Source organism: Chiloscyllium plagiosum, unplaced genomic scaffold, assembly GCF_037043375.1.
Source record: "Chiloscyllium plagiosum isolate Xiang-an unplaced genomic scaffold, Cpla_swu_hap1 HiC_scaffold_1, whole genome shotgun sequence".
Lineage (NCBI taxonomy): Eukaryota > Metazoa > Chordata > Chondrichthyes > Orectolobiformes > Hemiscylliidae > Chiloscyllium > Chiloscyllium plagiosum.
The window spans coordinates 10,057,832-10,074,729 of NW_028270139.1; the positions used below are offsets into that span (position 1 = coordinate 10,057,832).

The following is a 16,898-nucleotide window of genomic DNA, read 5'->3' on the forward strand; positions in this document are numbered from 1 at the left end:
CTCCAAAAGATGTTTACTTACGTGAATTAATTTACAACTTTGGTTCCCAAAACTGAATTTATTTTGAAAAGGACACGAGACAAGCATGGTCCACATTTTATTTATGCTTCTTTTTCTCAGCATAGATTGCTGCAGTGATGATAAATCACAAGAAATCGGATTTTTAATGTATCAAATAGCACATCCCTTTGTTCGTGACAAGTAGGGTGTTAACTATGTTGAATCATCCAGGGCTTGCAAAACTTAAAACAATATGCCAAACATTAGATCTAACTCCATGAATGAATAACATTTGCTGCATACAATGTCAGTTGAGCTTGCATTGTGGAGCACTTCAATGTACAGAAGAAATGCATATATAAATATATAGCACCCTGTTCTTTGCAGAGAGAAAAAAAATGTACATATACTGTGACTGTTTCAACTCAGCACAATAGATAACAGCCATTCCATTGTTCATTTATGAGGATAATCCTTGACTATGAGGATAGTCAATGTCCCTAGTTTAAAACTAAAAATATTGATAAAGCTAGGCTGTTAACTGTCAGTCATCATTTAACTGGTGCATCTTCTATGGCATGATCTCTATCAATCAGAATCTACTTGCCAACCAACAATCATCCTTCTTTCATACAGTATAAATGTATTTTTTTTTCTTTTTACTTGGCAATTCTTGTGAATTGTCCTGTTGAGTTCAAGATTAAAAGTCTCAACAAAATGTGTACTACTCAAGTTCTGCACTACCAAATGACTAAATGACTAATTAGCAGATGTTTACACTTTTTTTGGTGAAGGAAAGCTTTGCCAGCATACTATAGGAAATAGTACTATGTCATTGGTTAATCACGAATACAAATAATTTTTCAATTTTAGACACAAGCAATGAGACACACATTTTGTTAGAAGTACGAACAGAACATTCTCTATTTTATTGTAGGTTCTTACTATTTGGTTAATCTCATGATATTAGAGAAAGAAATTTCAGCAATGAATGATCTCATTTGTGCATCCATCTCAAGTTTCATCTAAGGTGTTTCTGATATTAAGTTTCTTCAAACAAATTTTATTTTAGATTTAATAAAATCTATGCAGACAATTGAAATTACTGATGTTTTATTACCTTCTGGTTAAGTATAAAATATTAAAATAAATGTCTTTCATTAAAGAAATACAATTGCAAGAGACTCTGTGATTTTGCTAATTATAGGTAATCAGATAAACAAAGATCAAGATTCAAATGCTTTGATCCTAATATTATTGGAAGTACTCTTTGAAAGTATATTTCTGAGAATATTCAAAACCAAGCATTTGTATAACTTAAAGGAGCATGTTATGAACATTATATTCATTACTATTGCACTGCGCTCCAGGATGATTCATGCATTTATATTTTCAGGTCAAATTTCAGCTATGATGAGGATGCATCATATTAAAGGACCAATTCCCTTTATGTTTGTAATAATTAAATATGACAATTAATTAGTGTACTACTAATGAAGCAAATGCAATAGTTCATCAAAAGTGCTTTAATTGAGAATGAAATGGAAATGCTAAATTGTGTTGCAAGGGATAGAAATAATTTTATGAAAATTAACATAACTGCGTGAATGAATGGAACATGGAAACAGTTTAACTCTGTTCTTCCATTCAATTAGATCACTGCTGATCTACATTTCAATCCCATTTAATAGACCTTTGCTCCATATCACGTGATATATTTGCTGATAAGAATCTATAAAACGCATTTTGAAAATTTCAATCAATCTTTCACCCATAGATTTTTGCAGAAGAGAATTCATATTTTTACAATCCTTTATGGGGAGATGTACTTTTTGATTTCACTCTGAGATGGCCTGTCCTTTAACATTATGAACTCATGTTCCACAAAACTTGGAAGATATAGACTCTCTTTGCCTACCAAACAAATCTTTTTGAATATTTTAAACACCTCAATTAAATTACCAGAAAATCATCTATATACAAAGATAGTGGACACAGGAAAACATAACTTTGCATTATCTTATTTAATATTACTGATAACGTGGAATCAGTATTCACAAGGAAACTAAAGTTTCCAGCACGGGTTCTGTGTGTTCCTCCAGTTAAATTTTAGGACAACTTAAATTTCATATTTGAGCTCTGTTACATATATATATATCCTCAACACCAATTCTGACTGTGTCCAGAGTCACTGATTGAACCAGATTATTTGCAACCTCTGCACTGTATTCAATTTTGATATAAGATTCCAACTTCGTCTTTTTGACCTGTATCTCAGCCCATCTCCTGCTGCAAACCTTTGCCATCTCTACATTCAACTACTCTTCCGGTTGGGTTCTGATACTTCACTGTTTGTAAATTTTAGTTGCAATATTAATTGCACGATGCATCAAGTCTTTATTACTCATTCTTTAAGATCCTTCATTAACCTCAAATAAAAATTTAAAAAGTCTAGGGATTTCTAAAGAAACTATCCTTTAAGGAGAGATGAATTTAAGATAATTAAAACCTATCAGTCCAACAATTTTGATATTTGCTTTTGGGACAATTTTGAAATGAAAAAGGTAGGCAAAATTTCACTGTTTACTTTTCAGAAAAATAACAAGTGATCTGAAATAAGGAATAAATAAAAGGTGTAATACCTTGTACAAAATGGGAATGCTTAATACAATTTTATGGACAGGGATAACAGCCAACTGAAACTCGCGTATCCTTTAATTGCCGTTCAAAATCAGTTTATTGACTTTAAAGGAAAGTGTGTATGCTTTGCTTAAAAAAAAACATTTTGTGTAAGGGCTGAATTTTGTGTTTCATCTACTAAGAACAGTTTGTGTCTAAGTTTTTGGAGGGATTTTCGCTGTGATAACTAGTGAGTTCTCTTGTTGTAGCTTACCAAAATCGCCTCATTAATTACTGACCTATGGTGTTTCTCACAAATTGTCTAGCCTGAGCCAGCCTTGTCTGAGGTTGCCACCTGGGTTAATGCAGTCTCATATACCTGGAGACATTTCCAGCACTGTAGGAAGGTCATTGTCCTTTTCTAGTATAGCAATCTTGTTAACTTCATATTTTCACCCGGAGATCAAATGCCAGGCTGTTTGCTTTCCATTTCACTGTCCACTAGGGAGCATGATGCAGGCAAGCTTCTTTTAGCTCTATCGTGGAAGGCGAATTTATTTTCCTTAGAAGGGATTTTAATTACACCAGAAGCTAGGGACTGTATAGGACCTAGCACTGATGGAAAGGCTCAAAGGCTTGATTGATTCCTTTACTTGATGGCTATCCAGTGACACCTCCATCTTAACTTTAGCATTTTCACATTTTAAAAGCATGGAATCAGATGGTCCAGAATTGACTGCTGTTACATTTCTAAGTTTTCGCAATTCTGGCAGTTACTGTGCAGTGGTTGCCATGCTCAAACTACTGTCTAATGTGGGCAGAACTCTGTCCATTGAATACTCAGATGGGGTCCACCTATGCTTTAACAACCTGTCATTGCAGGATAAGCAGTTCTGGAATTGACTTTGTCTGAGATGGCATTTCCTCCTTGTGGCTATGATGGGATGGTGGAACAGCCATGATCCTATTGAATGGCAGAGCAGGCTTGAGGGGCCGAATGGCCTACTCCTGTTCCTATTTCTTATGATCTTATGGTAAGTAGCTCCTTATACTGCTGGCTATTTATGGATCCATTGTCTCAATTCAGAGAACATCAGTGCTCAAGCCAATCATTTATATTTCTCTGTTCTCTACAGATTTGTTCAACAAAAATGCATGAATGATGTTTTGGGGAAATCTGCTGCAGGTCAGCCCCAGGAGCGCCAAAAACTCTATTTAGTCCAGAGAAAGTACCTTGTGTCCTCAGACAGTAATCCAGGGGCAAATCCTCTTGGTTGGAAAGGCTGACTCTAGAGGAATTGTGACCGGGAAGATGCCCCTCTCATGATGCAGGGCTGTCATTACTTCATTACCTATGAGGAGCGATCTTCCTCTTCTTCAAAACTAGTGCCTGGTCTCCGTCCTGAGCATGTTATAAAAATCTTGACCAGTGCAATGTCTGGATTAAATCTTCCACCCTGACCAGTCAACATAGTTCCAGCCCAGACCACTAACAATAATGCCCAGCTTGTACAGGATCGGATCCATCTTTCCAAGTGGACAGTCTGTTGGCTGCCTTTGCTCAGGAGATGCTTGATAGGGTGGAACATGAACACTGCTTTTGTTACTCTACAAGCATTCAGGTTCAGGATACAGTTTGTCTCCTGGATCTGAATTCTGCATGCCTCTGCAGAGTGTTCAATTTATTTGCACGAACCCTCTCCTGCACCTCGTGTGATGGGGGTTGTCTGGTCAGGCTCTGCATGAGCTTCAAGTCAAAAGTGTTCTCTTGTGTTAATTCGACAATGCCCTTATGTTCATGTTCCCAGCTGACTTGCAGATGTTGCACAAATGCCAAGAAATATTTTTGGCAGTGTCCTCTAACAGATGAAATAGGGAAAATGTTCCAGATGCTTAGTCGGTCAGTGGCAGATGGACGACCTACGAGAGAAATTTAAGCCTTTCATCTGGATTGCCACTTATCTCCTCTGATGGGAGTCTCTCAGCTGTGTTGAGGACTCTGGCCAGTGAACTGGGGAAAGCTGGAGGTCAAAGTCACTTAGGGTACTGAATAAAACTTCTCTTAGAACAGTTCTCAAGGGGTCGACTGTTAACTATAAACCAACTAATTGCCTACATGTTGTGGTACCAGTTGGTCACTTTGAATCTTCCCAAGGAATTTGTCACAAAGACGCAGAAGATGCTGACAAAGTTCTACTGTGCTGGGTCTGTGATTAAATGTGGACTAGTGCAGTCATGGACTAGTGTGCCTTTTCATCTGATGGCAACTTTCTGCTTTTAGGTCCTGCGTGGAGGACCTAATGGAGAGAGAGAGAGAGCCATATATATACACAAGGGTTCAAACAAATTATTCCAGAGGTATTGTTAAATTTGTTCTGAGCAACCTCTAACCTTTCTGATTTTCCCTAATGACCCAACTCATCTTTTTCTACGGTATGAAACCCACTTCTCACCAGTTCCAAAGAAGTCATTTTGGATTTGAAGTTCTGCCTCTTACACCTTTGTTGCTGCTAGATTTGCTTAGTTTCTCTAACACTTTATTTCCAGCATCTGCAAATCTTTGCTTTTGTACAAATATTAAATTATCCATTTTGATATCTTACTTATTTAATATCACTTAAAAAGTTGTTCCTTCCAGTGACAGCCTGACTTTTTTTTCCTGTGAACTCATGCAGAAGCTAGCACATATCCATCACATATAGTAATTAACAGAAGCCAATCTGGTAACTTAACTCCCTAACTTAATGACAACTAAGGCAATTTTGACTCTCTTACTAGCACCCTAACTGATTTTAATTCAACACACACTGGATTGAATCAGTACCTTTACTTACTCCATCATTCACCTAGATAAATTGAGATATCTGGAGTACCATAGAATTAATTACATTTAAAAATTGCTGTTGATCACATTTCTGTAAGGAAGCATTTTTTTAATTGGATGAGGTGTTACATCACAATACATTAAGTCTTCAAGACACACTAAGCACTTTGGGAGAATATCTCATCTCCAGCGTGTGTGATGGGATTTACTAGACAGAAAACACATTGGGTTAGAGGTGCTCAGTTACATATGACAGCACCAAAGATCATGGAACCAAGCTTGACCATAAGGCCACTTAGCGTATTTGTGAACATTAATTACTGCTAAGCCTGAAGTCACTGTCACTTTACAGCAGGATCTTGAGATATTCTATGACACAGTTCTCAATGAGCACTTTGAACATAGATAATAGTTGAGGGAAATTATAAAGATGTATTATAGGGAAAGATAATTTGATCACGTTGGATGAAGAGTTGAGATGGAGGTTTATGTGGAGTACGAATAATGGAATCGACTAATTACACAAACTATTGTCAACACTTTGTAATTCTTAGTCCAAAAATGTGGCGCTGGAAAATCACAGCAAGTCAGGCAGCATCCAAGGAGCAGGAGAGTCGACATTTCAGGCATAAGCCCTTCATCAAGAATTCCACATTCCTGATGAAGGGCTTATGCTTGAAACATCGACTCTCCTGCTCCTCGGATGCTGCCTCACCTGCTATGCTTTTCCAGCACCACACTTTTCAACTCTGACTCTCCAGCATCTGCAGTCCTCACTTCCCGATGTAATTCTTATTTAAGTTCAGGGTTACTTCCATGTTCTTGTGTTTTGTGATCGTGGAAGTTCGAGGAGGGGGACTCCATTGGTCTCAGAGCTTCAAGACATGATTATAACCAACTTGTCTAAACCTGACATAAGCCAGTTAGTGGTTGAATGGTAGGAGCCCATGAGAGGTTCCTTAAGGTAGAAGGACAGGTGGATAATGTAGTCAAGAAAGAATATGGGATATTTGCCTTTATTACCTAATGCATTAAGAGCAAACAGGTTATGATAGAACTGGATAAATCTTTGGTCAGGTCATAGGTAGCATTATAGGAAGGATTGTTTGCACTGGAGAAGCTGCAGAAGAGATTTACCAGGATGCTGTTTGGACTGGAGAGATTTCCTTAAGGAGCGGTTAGATAGACTGGGATTGGTTTCCTTGGGGCAGAAGAGACTGAGGCGGGCAGGATGTCATTGGCAAGTATAGAATTATGAAGGGCATAGACACGGTTGATAGGAAGGAACTTTTCCTTTGGTGAAGGGATCAATAACCAAAGGCATAGATTTTAAACAAGTGGCAGAAGTGGCTCTACAGTTACATTCTGATAGATTTCATCTCAGACAGGCGTCTTATGGGGTCGGGAGCGTTTTATGTCAGTTCTCCTTCCTGGGGCAGGTCTCTCAGGTTTCTCCATTTTCCGGTAGGCCCCAAGCCTGGGGCTCGTGTAGGCTGCCTCTAGCTGGCCTGGCCTTCTTCTGGGGTGGTCAGATGGGTCGTGGGCAACACATGGTCTGCTGCCTTCATCCAGTAAGCTGGCTTGGAGGATCGGAGGAGCTTCAAACCTGTGAGTTTAGATAAAACATAGTTAATAGTAATTTTAAGAAGTATGCTATTAAGTTTAAGGAGTGTAGAACGGTTGCAGGAGATAGGAAACTTAGATCTGCACGCAGGAGCTCGCAAGGAGTCGACCATATCAGGCGTCATCTTGCATTAACCGGTGATGTCAGCACTCCGGTTCTGTCCAGAATCGGCTGACTGGGCCATGTTTGGACAGTCTGCAGGTACATTGGATAAGTACACCACCACCGTCACAGACTTTATCAGCAAGTACGTGGAGGACTGCATACCAAGGAAGTCAATCGAGGAAGTGTTCCCCAACAGGAAACCCAGGATTAATCAGGACGTACTGAACCTGCTAACAACCAGGGGTGAGACCTTCAGATCAGGAGACCCACTCAAATATAAGGAATCGAAGTATGACCTTCGCAGAGCCATTAAGACAGCCAAGGACCAATACCGATCCAAACTAGAGACCCAGACAGACACCCAGCGACTATGGCAAGGACTGAATGACATCACAGATTCTAAAAAGAGACAGTGCAAGATAGCAGGCAATGACACATCCCTCCCAGATTGTCTCAACACCTTCTATGCTCTCTTTGAGCAGAATTTCAGTGGAGAGGTAACACCTATTCTGACAAGTCCTGACGAACCTATCCCAACAGTCAGATCAGTTTTCCTTCGTGTGAATCCAAGGAAAGCAGTGGGACCAGACGGAGTACCAGGCTGTGTACTCAGAGCATGCGCAAATCAACTGGTAGAGGTCTTCTTGGACATCGTCGACCTCTCCCTGCAGCAGATTACGGTCCCTGCCTGTTTCAAGAGGGCCAACATCATCCCTGTGCCTAAGAAGGCTCATGCAGCATGTCTCAATGACTACTGCCCAGTGGCCCTAACTTTGGTGGTCATGAAGTGCTTTGAAAGGCTGGTCATGGCATTAATCAACTCCAGCCTCCCCACTACTCTTGAGCACTTTAATTTGCCTATTGGGCCAACTGATCCACATTAGATGCCGTATCACTTGCTCATCACTCCTCCCTCCTCATCACTCCTCCCTCATCACTCCGTAAGAATCCTACTCAGTTCAGCCTTCAACACTATTATCCCCTCGAGATTAAATACCAAACTTAGTGATCTCGGACTTAGTGATCCTACTCTCTGCAACTGGATCCTCAGTTTCCTGACTCACAGGCAACAATCAGTGAAGACTGGGGACAATATTTCAATCCTAACTCTCAACACTGGAGACCCTCAGGGGTGTGTACTCTGCCCTCTACTATACTTACTGTATACCCATGACTGCATCTCCAAATATCAGACTAATGCTATTTACAAATTCGCTGATGACACCACCAGTTGGTTGAATCTCAGATGGACTGAAGGGTCTGTTTCCATGCTGTACATCTCTATGAGTCTATACTCAACCAAGGACTGCATACCTTCAAAAGGTCTCAAAAGGAAAATGCAAATTTTATTGAGGCTTGTCCAGAATTTTCTAAGGAAGCTCTTCCCCAATATAAACACTTTGAACTAGCTATGGCCACATTACTAGAATTGAAAAGACAGAAGTGGGAAAAATGATTTTCCTCTTCATTTAATTTTGAGGGTTTGTGATTACAATTAACTAATATAAGTATTCGGCCATTTGTAAGCAATTTTTGGATAGTTTATGCAATTTAATCAACAGTTTAGGTATGATATGTTAGTTATTTAGAGGAAGAAAATACACAACTGTTACAGTTGGGAATGGCTCACTATAGCAGTGAACGGCACGTGCGGCACGGTGGCACAGTGGTTAGCACTGCTGCCTCACAGCGCCAGAGATCCGGGTTCAATTCCCACCTCAGGCGACTGACTGTGTGGAGTTTGCACGTTCTCCCCGTGTCTGCGTGGGTTTCCTCCGGGTGCTCCGGTTTCCTCCCACAGTCCAAAGATGTGCAGGGTCAGGTGAATTGGCCATGCTAAATTGCCCGTAGTGTTAGGTAAGGGGTAAATATAGGGGTATGGGTGGTTGCGCTTCGGCGGGTCGGTGTGGACTTGTTGGGCCGAAGGGCCTGTTTCCACACTGTAAGTAATCTAATCTAATCTAATCTAATCTAATCTAATGAACAAATTGGCAGAATTTGTCAGTCTTGCTAAAGTTGCAAAGGAAACATACTGCTCTCTAGCCAAACTGTTAAGGAACTCTTCTCCAGATATTCTTCCTTCTCTCTGGCCCATCTTCCACCTGGAGAAAACAGCTCCCTGTCGAGGACTGCTACCTACACGAATTGCCTGATGAGGATCCCCTTTGCCCATAATATTTGTTGACATACCCTATTGCAAGATGGCTAGTAGCTTACACAGTGTCAATTGTCTGAATTCTTTTGGTCAATGGCCATGGGCAAGTTACTCATAATGCTAGATAACCATTGTTCCCTTGCTCACCTCCATTTGAAAGTTTCCATTTCTTCTAGGAACGAAGGCTGTTTATTTTAGAAATCACAGTATTCATAATAGGATATAGTGTGGTAGAGATAACTCTTTTGTTTACACTTGTATAAGGCTAATTACTACTGGAACAATTGACTGATGACTTATGCTACACAGGAAATACTAGGTATGAAATACGAAATGGAGACCCTAAATTTGCAACACTTACTTGGTCTGTTCCCTAAAAATCTATTTTGACCCACAGATTTAATTTTGGAAATTAAATGTAATGTTTTATGAACATTCTTGTCAGAAAGTTGCAGATAATTTGCTGTTGATGCTACTTTGTTCAGAAAATGGTGAAAACAATTCATGAAAGGGGTCGCTGATGAATTGCTGGATTCCTGCAAGTATTCATCCATGGCAAGATCCTACTTGTTATCTGAAACAAAAGCAAAGCTCTGTTAAGTGAGGAACAGAGTTAACATTTCAAGTCCAGTGACCCTTTGTCAGAACTGGAAGCAGATGGGAAAGAGTGGTATTTATGCTGATCACAGGAATGTGGTGCAGCAAAAGGCACTTGGGGAAAGATTGAATAGAATACATGAAGACAGTGTCCCAAGTGGAAGTTTTGGCATGGGCATTAGATTACTTACAGTGTGGAAGCAGGCCCTTCGGCCCAACAAGTCCACACCAACCCGCCGAAGTGCAACCCACCCAGACCCATTCCCCTACATTTACCCCTTCACCTAACACTAGGGGCAATTTAGCATGGCCAATTCACCTAACCTGCACATTTTTGGACTGTGGGAGGAAACCGGAGCACCCGGAGGAAACCCACGCAGACACAGGGAGAATATGCAAACTCCACACAGTCAGTACCTGAGGACTGGAGGATTGCAAATGTTGTGCCCTTGTTCAAGAAGGGCAGCAGAGATAACCCAGGTAATTATAGACCAGTGAGCCTTACATCTGTTGTCAGAAAGGTTTTGGAAAGGATTATAAGAGATAAGATTTATAATCATCTAGCAAGCAACAATTTGATTTCAGATAGTCAACATGATTTCGTCAAGGGCAGGTTGTGTCTCAAAAACCTCATTGAGTTTTTTGAGAAGGTGACCAAGCATGTAGATGAGGGTAGGGCAGTTGACGTGGTATACATGGACTTCAGTAAAGCATTTGATAAGGTTCCACATGGTAGGCTGTTGGAGAAAATGCAGAGGCATGGAATTGAGGCTGATTTAGCAGTTTGGATTAGAAACTGGCTTTCTGGAAGAAGGCAGCGAGTGGTGGTTGATGGAAAATATTCAGTCTGGAGTCCAGTTACTAGTGGTGTTCCACAAGGATCTATTTTGGGACCACTGCTGCTTGTCATTTTTATAAATGCCTTAGACACAGGCATAGGTGGATGGATTAGTAAATTTGCAGACGACACTAAAGTTGGTGGAGTATTGGACAGTTTGGAAGAATGTTGCAGGAGGATTTGGATAAACCGCAGAATTGGGCTGAGAGGTGACAAATGGAGTTCAATGCAGCTAAATGTGAGGTGATGCACTTTGGGAAGATTAACAGGATGGCAGAGTACTTGGTCAATGGAAAGATTCTTGGTAGTGTGGATGTGCAGAGGGATCTTGGAGTCCATGTGCATAGATCCCTGAAAGTTGCCACCCAGGTGGATAGTGCTGTTAAGAAGGCATACGGCGTGTTAGGTTTCATTGGTAGAGGGATTGAGTTCCGGAACAGCAATATCATGCTGCAACTATACAAAACGCTGGTGCAGCCACACTTGGACTATTGCGTATAGTTCTGGTCGCCCCATTACAGGAAGGATGTGGAAGCATTGGAAAAGGTGCAGAGGAGATTTACCAGGGTGTTGCCTAGTCTGGAGGGAAGGTCTTATGAGGAAAGGCTGAGAGACTGGGTCTTTTCTCATTGGAAAAAAGGCTAAGGGGGGATTTGATAGAGACATACAAGGTAATCAGAGGATTAGATAGGATAGACAGTGAAAGTCTTTTTCCTAGTGTGATGACGTTAGCTTGTACGAGAGGGCATAACTACAAATTGAGGGGTGATAGATTTAAGACTGATGTCAGAAGCAAGTTCTTTACACAGAGAATGGTAAGGGCGTGGAGCGCCCTACTTGCTGAGGTAGTCAACTCAGTCACATTAGGGAGATTTAAACAATCCTCTGATAAGCTCATGGATGATTTTGGGATAGTGTATGGGGACAAGCTGAGAAAGGTCCACAGGTCGGCGCAACATCGAGGGCCGAAGGGCCTGGTCTGCACTGTATTGTTGTATGTTCTATACCCATGGCCGCACTTTGATCTGAAGAAAGTGAGAAGAGTTAAAAGGAGAAGTTGTTCAAAGTGAGGATGAATTTGGCCAAGCATAAGAGGGTGGAGATGGATGAGGACAGTTCATACTTTCTTTCAAGGAAGAAGCAGAAAGACCTCAGATCATCCTGATGAGGGATGAACATGTTGACAGATTGCATTTCCATGATGAAGAGGAGGCGGCTGGTCCCAGCAAACTGGAAATGTTAAAACCGACGTGAAGCATCAGAAGAATCGTGATTCCAAGTGGGAAGGACTGACAAGGGGAGAAAAAATACATTGAGTCAAGATAAGAAGAAATAGGGAGTGAAAGCAGAGTTAATGTTTTACAGAGTGACTGTAGCTAGAAAAAGATGTTCCCTGGTCAACATCTGTGTCTTGGGCTTGCTGCAGTGGTTCAGTGAAGCTCAGCGTAAACTGGAAGAACAGCACCTAATTTCACACATGGGAACCTTGCAGCCTTCTAGACTCAATATTGAGTCCTTATTCCAACTCCTACACACAAAGCCTTGTCATTCCTTGAGCTGCCACCAACGACCTACTGTCAGCCACGAATGGTTCCCATTAGTAGTTATTCACATTCCCAGGCTGGCTTCTACACATTTTTTTGACTACCCACCTGTTTTCCTGAGTGGGCTCCATCACCACTGATCATGTACTTCGTCAAGCCCACTCCCACCCATCCCACACCCTACCTTTCGCCAACGTCCCTCTATACAAACCGTTTCCTATGAACAATCATTTCTGAAGGAGGATCACTGGACCCAAAACTTTAACTCTGCTTTCTCTTCATCCATGCTGCAAGGCCTGCTGAGTTTTTCAAGCAATTTTTGTTTCTGATTTCCAGCATTCACAGTTCTTTGTTTTCTTTTTGTTAAGAAGGAATTTTTCTGTGGGGCAGGAACATCTGAAAAATTCAATATAATATTTATGAAAATACAGTGAGATGTGTATAAGTCACCACAACTAGGCACCATTTTAATTATGGAAATAATTGAGATAAATTATGACAAAGTTTGTCTTTTGTTCACTCCGTGGCTCCTGGTTATCTACAGTGGCAATGGGATGGTGTCATCGAAGCTGCCTGAGGCTGCCAAAGCAAGGATTTCTGGACTGGACCCACCATGCTCTCACCAACATGAAGTCACTGTATTGTCACCATAGCAAGGAGGGGCAGACCAGGCTCACCCAGTTGCTGACGCTAAAGCCATTGCCAACCAAAGAACCAAATTGCTGCCATAGTCATGAGGAAATGAGGAATGGACCAAAACCACCATGCCACCACTATAGACTCTGCTGAATCTGCTGCAATGCTGCCAGGAGGAATGGACCAGACCCACTTGTAATGAAGCCTCTGATAAAGCTGCGGCCACAATGGCCATGAGAAATGGATGTTCAGATTCACCGCGCTGCTGGCGTAGCAGGTCCTCACAACTGCCCTTCTGCACCGCAGCTGCAGAAAAGATGAAAAGGTGAACTTTGATACTAAAGCGAAATTAAGAAAGAAACAAAAAAAAACACAAAGAAGAATGTGGCTGGCCAAGTGAGTGGCAGCATAAGGGTACAGAGCCTGAACATCTACTCTGCTGCCGCACCAACAAAGGGTCTGCTCACCCCTTCAGGATTTTGGGAGGAAGAGAGAAACAGGCTGTATAGGGTTAGGGGACTATGATATGGGAAGTTATGGGAGGGGAGATTTCCAGATGAGATTAGTAATCATTACAGAAACAACAGTTTGATGATCAATGAAGGGATCATGGTCAAGGCGAGGAAGGAGAGGGTGACGGAGATCTGGCTCTCATCCTCTGCATGGTAGATGTTAGTACACCTGACAACAACAGCACCATCCTTGTAGACAGATTCCAAGACAAAGTCAGTTTGGATCTAAGTGCACAGAGATGAGCAGGTTCACAGGAAGATAGGTCAGAATGGGTGAGGAGAGCAGAGAATTAAGGAGACTGATGTTAAGTTGACAGCTGTCAATGAACAGGTCAAGTGCATATAAGAGACCAGAAGGAGCAGTCCAGGTATAAAGAGAGTGTTAAAGGCATCTGTGCAATGGGAAGAGGATTCCTGTCCAATGGCAACAGAAGAAGCATTGTTACATCATATTGTGACTGAAATTCATTGATAAGAGGGCGAAAAGGAATAAAATTAAGTCCATTGTTGACTACAAATTGTTAAGAGACCATAAGGTCAGAAGGAATGGTGAACACCTGGTAAGAGTTGGGGTTAAAGGAAGAGATGTATTGAGAGGGATTGGGAGGGGAGGAAGATTCCAGAGGAATGTGAATATCACTGAATTGTTGCAGCTTGCATTCCTTAAAAGGAACTGAGAAGGTTTCTTGTTAATACTTTGAACTAGGCCAAAGAATGAAGTGGAACGCAGCAGGATGGCTTTGAGTTGGTGTGAGGCTGTGGTAATGGAGAGAGTTGAGAAAGTGCCACGCACCGCCACACGTAGAGTGTGTGTGTCAGGATGCAGCTACAACAGCTGTCAGAGAAGGGCTGTACATCATGGAGATACCCATGATCCTGGATGGGTTTAAAACAGGAAGGGCAAAGTTTTATTTGGAATTCAAATAGGGTATGTCTCAGCTGCAGGTAGTCATTGAGGAAGAGCTGCGGCTATGAAAGAGAGTTTTGGCAAATATTTTGACAACACTAGGAAGGAAGGCAAACATAATGGTGGTCAAGAAGAAGAAAAATTCAAATGGAAGTCTTCTTGGTGAGAGGAGCAGAACTTCTTTGAGGTGGGCATACCTGGAAATATACTTAAGTGAATTAAACAATAAAAATAAAGCAATGAACTGCAGATGGTGGAAATCCAAAAAAAAACACAAGTGCCAACATTTCTGTAATCAGGCCTGTTGCAGTGAAACTCAATGCAAGCTGAAAGAACATATCTTTTGCCAAGATACTTCACAGTCTTCAGAACTCAATATTGAGTTTCATAATTTCAGAATGTGAACACTCTCCTCCATGTTCGTCATCCACCCCCACACTTTAGGTTTTTTCGCATCGGTTTCTTCCAGCACACTTCTCAATAGCAATCTACTCAGCATTAATCTCCTTCTTTGTTTATCGTCAGCAATCTCTTTGTTTGCCTCCTCTTTTTTTCTTTCAGCACCATCTATAAGTATTCCATTCACTCCTTTCCTAATCCCACTCTGCTGCTTACCCCCTCCCCCCCCCTCATCAGCATAAATACCACTCTTTATAACAGAAGGTCTCTTGCCTCCAAACATTAACTCGGTTACTCATTCTACAAATGTTGCCAGACCTGTGGAGTTTCTCCAATGTTTTCTGTTTTTGTTAAAGATTTCCAGCATCTGCAGTTCTTTGTTTTATCCTGTTTGTTATTCCTTGATGACATCATAAGTAATGTCAGCTTTCATTCTCATTCTGTTGGCATCCTACTCAACCTCATCATCACTTTTTTGCTTTGTCAGACACTGCAACTGATATTGAGTTTTTGATAAAATATAATTTTCTCCAATTAAACATTGGGAAGCATAACTATACTTTTAGGCCCCAACATAAATTGTGTTACAACACCACCAATCCCAGTGCTCTCCAGGGCTACGGTGACATAATTTGGTTAACTGATCACAACATGTGTTGTATTTTAGCTTGAACTGAACCATAACCTCATTATATCAGACCAGCTACTTCTATCTTCGAAATATATCTGACATTTACCCCTGCCGTAGGCTCCTTTGTTGCCAAAAACCTCCTCCACACTTGACAATGCCAATTAATATTGGATTAATTTTCTATTTTTCATGCTGTGTTGAATGCACCCAAATATCATTGTAACCCATTTAACGAGCCTCCATGGTTCCCTTGACTGACAACAGATTTTAAATTTCTTTTTTTTTTGTTGCACATTGCCATGCACATCTCTTTTCCATCTGTTCAGATGAATTGTGACACAGAGTCATAGAGATGTACAGCAAGGAAACAATAAAAAATAATCGACCTAGCAAAGGGAGAGGCTGAATAGGCTGGGGCTGTTTTCCCTGGACTGTCGGAGGTTGAGGGGTGACCTTATAAAATCATGAGGGTCATGGTTAAAAATCACACAACACCAGGTTATAGCCCAACAGGTTTACTTGAAAGCACTAGCTTTTGGAGCACTGCTCCTTCATCAGGTGGTTGGACTATAACGTGGTGTTGTGTGATTTTTAACTTTGTACACCCCAGTCCAACACCGGCATCTCCAAATCATGAGGGACATGGACGGGGTAAATTGATAAGGTCTTTTCCTTGGGGTGGGGGAGTCCAGAACTAGAGCACATAGGTTTAGGGAGAGTGGGGCAAGATATAAAAGACAACGTTTTCACACAGAGGGCACTGCGTGTATGGAATGAGCTGTGTGTGGAGGCTGGCACAATTACACATCTGTAATTTAAACCGTACTAAGTGGCACAAAGGGAGGGGCACATCCTCCAGGAAGCCCATCCCTTTCTTTACAACTTGCTCCAGCCGCTGAAAACCCTGCGTTCCGTCAATGTTGGCCGATTGTGAACCCTCCATTTTCTATTACTCCACCTTTCGGGGCGGGGTGGGGGTACACCTCACCTAAAGGATCTTCCTTGCCCCAAGCCTCGCATTTCTCTAATTTAGTCTCTGGGCACCTTAACTCCAAGGCTCAGCTTGAGGTCACTTGTACTATCAGCCCGTTTGGCTTTGGGACGACACTGCCAGGTTTTGTTTTGGTTGGAAGGATTTACATCAACCTAAAGCTTCAATCGTGACATTTACCTCCCCATTAAAACACAATCCTGATGTCAAACACTTGTCCTGATGAGGGGATTTTTGACCGAAAAGTCGATTTTTTTTTCCCCCAGCTCCTCGGATGCTGCCTGACCTGCTGTGTTTTTCCAGCACCACTCTAACCGAGACTCTGATTTCCAACATCTGCAGTCCCCACTTTTTGATTATTCCAACACTTGCGTTTACTTCGACGCCGCTGAAAGGGACAACTTCCGGCTGTCCCCGCGCGACAGCTTCCGGCCAGCGACCTCGCGACGCGCTCCGCGGGCCTTGTAGTCCTTTCCTCACCCGGCGCCTGCGCGGTAGGGCAAGAGCGCGACTACA

At 41.7% G+C, this 16,898-nt stretch overlaps 1 long non-coding RNA gene across 1 annotated transcript; it reads right to left on the reverse strand.

Annotated features, from left to right (window-relative positions):
- Positions 1 to 6,131: 6,131 nt before the first annotated feature.
- LOC148152066 (uncharacterized) lies at positions 6,132 to 16,790 on the reverse strand. Its single transcript, XR_015751854.1, has 3 exons — positions 16,669 to 16,790; positions 12,518 to 12,702; positions 6,132 to 7,049 (listed from the first exon to the last, which is right to left on the reverse strand). It is a non-coding gene; the product is annotated as an uncharacterized LOC148152066 (long non-coding RNA).
- Positions 16,791 to 16,898: the final 108 nt, after the last annotated feature.